This window comes from Arachis ipaensis, chromosome B07, assembly GCF_000816755.2.
Source record: "Arachis ipaensis cultivar K30076 chromosome B07, Araip1.1, whole genome shotgun sequence".
NCBI classification, from domain to species: Eukaryota; Viridiplantae; Streptophyta; class Magnoliopsida; order Fabales; family Fabaceae; genus Arachis; species Arachis ipaensis.
The window spans coordinates 68,284,303-68,289,454 of record NC_029791.2 but is presented as its reverse complement, the minus strand read 5'-3'; positions in this window follow the sequence as shown (position 1 = coordinate 68,289,454).

The following is a 5,152-nucleotide window of genomic DNA, read 5'->3' as shown; positions in this document are numbered from 1 at the left end:
CAGAGAGCAACAATGGAGGACACAAAAGGGGCGTGGCACGCCTAATCCATCAACTACTATGGGCGTGCCACTTGAGCAAAGGGGCGTGGCATGCCAACCCACCATTCCAAGAAGAACCCCCACTATGGCATGCCACTTGGTATCGAAGGCGTGGCACGCCAGCTCCAAGAAGTCACTTGGGCGTGCCACTTGAGAACCCAAGCATGGCACGCCTAGCTTGAAGAGTTCACAAATCCATGGGCGTGTTACTTGAACAGCATGGCGTGGCACGCTGGTACAATAATCCAGAGAAGAGGTTGAAGGCAATTGAAGACTGGGCGTGCCACTTCAAGACGAAGGCGTGGCACGCCAACCTCTCAACCTCACTTAGGCGTGCCACTTGAGCAACCAGGCGTGGCACGCCAACCTCTCAACCTCACTTAGGCGTGCCACTTGAGCAACCAGGCGTGGCACGCCAATGCACAAAGATAACAAAAGCAAGGGCTGGGCGTGCCACTTGGTATCGAAGGCGTGGCACGCCAACCCAAGAATGTCACTATGGCGTGCCACTTGAAGGCTGAGGCATGGCACGCCAACTACTGGAACCAAGACAAGATCATGGGCGTGGCATGCCAGCTTTTAGAAGTGGCACGCTGGTATAAGTTTCCAGAGAGGATGAAGGAGGCCAATTACATGGGGCGTGCCACTTGGTATCGAAGGCATGGCACGCCACTCACTATTCTTCACTTAGGCGTGCCACTTGAGAACCCAGGCGTGGCACGCCAGTGTCATTCAGAGAGCAAAGAAGCATTGGGGCGTGCCACTTGAGTTCGTGGCGTGGCACGCCAAACAGAGGAACCACTCACTCACAAAGGGGCGTGGCACGCCAGACCCTGAGCATGCTACGCTAGTGCAACTTTCCAGAGAAGCTTAGCCAAGCATAGAGCAAGGGCGTGGCACGCCAAACCCTGAGCGTGCCACGCTAGTTCAAGTTTCCAGAAGCAAAGAGAAGTGAAAAAAGACTAGGGCGTGCCACTTGAGCTCGAAGGTGTGGCATGCCAAGGTTGTTAGTGAAGACGAGCGTGCCACTTGAAGGGCTGGGTGTGGCACGCCAAGCTAAAATTGAAGGACACGTGACACGCCACTAGAGCGCCAATCACACGCCAGCTGGGAGGTCACACTTATTGAGCTTCTTTTCCCTCCAAAATGTAATTTTCTTTTTTCACTTTTGTAATTCTTTTATTTTACTAGGAGTAGTATAAATACCCCCAAGGAGTACTGAAGAAAGGGGGTTGAGCAGTTAGTTTTAAATCCACTTTTACACTTCACTTTTGAGTACTTTTTGATCTATGAGTAGCTAACTTCCCTCTCATTGAGAGAGGGAGCTCTGTTGTACTTGATGGATTGATAATAGTGAAATTCTTCTTCTCTTCATCTTCTCTTTGATTTGCTAGAAGGAATTTCGTTCTTAATGGTTAGTGTTCAATTATCTTGGGAAAGAGATTGAATGCATTTGGGTTTCATGGGAACCTTGGGAAAGGAAACATGAAACCATGCTTGAAATCCCTTCTCACACTTGAGTAGAATCTGGGTTTTGGTGTTTGGATATGTGACATATAATCCTCCCTCTACTTGGACCTATAATGGTGTGTGGTATAATCAGGGACCAAGCATATCTCTCTTCATGAGCAATTAGACCAAGGAATTGGCTATTGATCAAGATCTGAGAGATTGAGTCGCCAAGGGATTGGGGTTCAATCAATCATGATTGCCAAGAGGTCAATGAGTTGCATGATTGAAGAGGATATAAGCTAGATTTGATCCAAAGAGACAACATCTCCCAATATCAATGAATTTTCCCATTCTTATCTATCCTTTTCTTTATAGCTTAATTTTACATTCAGCAATTCCCCATTCCCATTTACATTCAAGTCATTTATGATTCTGCACTTTACATTCTACCATTTCTATTTCTGCACTTTATTGCTTTTCTTTATATTCTAGTCATTTATATTTATGTCATTTACAATTCTGCACTTCACAATCTTATTGATCCGCTTGACTAATTCATCAATTAATTAAAACTGCTCGAATTTGCTAATCTCTGTGGATACGATCCCACTCCACTGTGGGTTATTACTTGATGATAATTTTGGTGCGCTTGTCAAAAGAACCAATTCACCAATTTTTGAATGGGTTGTGAATTGGAGACATCACGCACCGTCTTCTGGTCTGCTTTTATCATAGCTATTCCTTCTGTGGTTGGGAACTTAATGCACAGATATGTATTCGAGACTACTGCGCCGAGCTGATTTAACGTTGTCCGTCCTATTAGGGCATTGTAGGCTGAACTCACGTTGACCACGATGTAGTCTATGTTGAGTGTCCTTGACCGGTTTCCTTTTCCAAAGGTTGTGTGTAGTGAGATGTATCCAAGTGGTTGGATGGGAGTGTCTCCCAGCCCGAATAGGCTGTTCGGATATGCTCTGAGTTCTTTTTCCTCCAGGCCGAGTTTGTCGAAGGTAGTTTTGAACAAGATATCAGCCGAGCTTCCCTGGTTTACCAGTGTACGGTGGAGATTGGCATTGGCCAATATGATAGTGATGACCATGGGATCGTCATGTCCCGAGATGATGCCAGCTGCGTCCTCTTTAGTAAAAGTGATAGTGGGGATGTCGGGTCCTTCTTCTCCTCCCTCAACATGATATACTTCTTTAAGATGTCTTTTGCGAGATGATTTGGAGATTCCTACTCCCGCAAATTCTCCGTGTATCATGTGGACATGTCTCTCCGGTGTACGAGGTGGTCATTCAGTTCGTCCAACATCTTCGTCCCTTCTTCTTTTTCTTGGTTCATCTGCTCTGCTGGCTAAGTACCGATCTAGTTTTCCCTCTCTCACCAGTTTTTCTATGACATTTTTCAAGTCGAAGCATTCGTTGGTGGAATGCCCATAGATTTGATGGTATTCACAGTATTCAGTCCAATTTTCTCCTCCTTTCTTGCTTTTGAGTAGGCGAGCTGGGGTATTTTTTCAGTATGGCATACTTCTCGATAGACATCTACAAGAGACACCCGAAGAGGGGTGTAATTGTGGTATTTCTTGATCTTTTCTCTATGCTGATCTTCTTTTTTCTTGGACTCTTTGTCCTTGTCCCGGGAGGAGTAGGAGAATCCGGACTTTGAGGTCTCTCCTAATCGAGAGTTTTTCTCCATGTTGATGTATTTTTTTGCTCGTTCTTGCACTTCATTCAGGGATGTGGGATGTTTTTTCGATATTGAGTGACTAAAAGGTCCCTCTCGTAAGCCATTGATGAGACCCATTATGGCTGCTTCTGTTGGCAGATTTTGTATGTCCAGACATGCTTTGTTGAATCTTTCCATGTAGCTGCGGAGACTTTCCCGGTCTCCTTGCTTGATCCCTAATAGGCTTGAGGCATGCTTAGTTTTGTCTTTCTGGATGGAGAATCTGGCTAGAAACTTTTTGGCCAAATCGTCAAAGCTTGAGATGGACCTAGGGGGCAGGTTGTCGAACCATCTAATTGCTGTCTTTGTTAAGGTAGTCGGGAAGGCTTTGCAGCGGACTGCATCTGAGGCGTCAGTGAGGTACATTCTACTTCTGAAATTACTGAGATGATGGCTGGGATCTGCTGTGCCATCGTATAGAGTCATGTTGGGAGGTTTGAAGTCCTTTGGGATTTTGGTCTTCATGATCTCTTTGGTGAATGGGTCTTGGTCCTTACAGGAGCTATCTTCGTGGCTGGATCGAGTAGTTTTGGCCTTGAGATCGGCTTCGAGCTTTAGGAGCATGTCTTCTAACTCGCGGCGTCGCCTAGCTTCCCTTTGTAGGTCTCTTTCGGCTTCCCGTTGATACTCGACCTCTTTTTCGAGTTGTTTCAGGCGATCCTGAAGTGCTTCCATGGCTCCCGTGTTTGGTGAATTCTTGTCTTTGTTAGGTTGAGAAGTATCGTCTATTGTGACTAGGGGTGGCAAAGCGGGCCGGCCCGCCCCAATCCGCCCCGCCCCGCCTAGGCCCGCCACATAAACGGGGCGGACCGGCCCGCCCCGCCAACTAAAATAATGAAAAAAAAGTATTTAAATATTCTATAATTATTAATTTTATAATAGTAATCACACTTTTATTTAATAAAAAAAATAAAAATAAAAATCTTCGGCCCGGCGGACCGGCCCGCCCTGTCCCGCCAAAACTCACCAATTTGGCAGTGCGGGTTTGGCGGACTTTTTTAATTTGGCGGGTTCCAAATCCTAACCCGACCCGCCTTTTTTAGCGGGTTTAACGGATCGGCCCGACGGACTCGACCCGTTTTGCCACTCCTATATATTAGTATTTTACTCTAAATCAGAATTGTGGTTGTTGTCAAGGTTGTCCACCATGATGATGGGATGACTTCCAGATTTCCCGGCAACAGCGCCAATGTTCCGAGGGTTACCTAAAATTGTAGGTCGATCTCGGACGAGATCTTCTATGCTGATCGGCACTGACGTGTCCGACTTTTAAGTGGTGGCCGGAGCTATCGCGTCCGATTTGTTGGACTGGTGGTGATGCTGATCCTTCGTTACAGGAGGGTGGTAGTACCTGCAAGGGACTCCATGCCTAAGTTAGCAAGAGTATTAAGCAGATTTTTAGTAGAATCAGAGTATGAGTTATACCTTGGTGCTCCAATGTATTTATAATGTTTGTAGAGTGATCTTTCTAGAGATAAGATAACTATCTTATCTTATCTTTGAGTGAAGTCATCTTATCTTTAAGGGAACCGCCCTTATCTCTCTAGGCTTGGGCTGCCTTTGGATTTGGGTCGTGTTCCTCTGTTTTGGCCATTATTTGAGCTTTCTTGGTGATTTGGCCGAGTTCTTTGAGAAGAGGTTGGATAATTCTGACCTGAAGAGGTCGGTCGACCTGTCGTTGAACAACCCGAGTCGAACAGCTCGACCCAGGGTATGAACAGTTACAAAAAAAACTAATTCTTTTTAGATTTAACGGTTAAGATTGTCAATTATACAAAATTATAACATGTCACATAATGTTATAAATTTATTTGTTGATTAATTGACATGTCATAAATTTATTTGTAACTAAATTAGTCTTTGAAAATACACACGTAAGTCATTTTCATTCCCAAAATTTCAAAAAATAATCAAATTAGTCCTTAGTCCT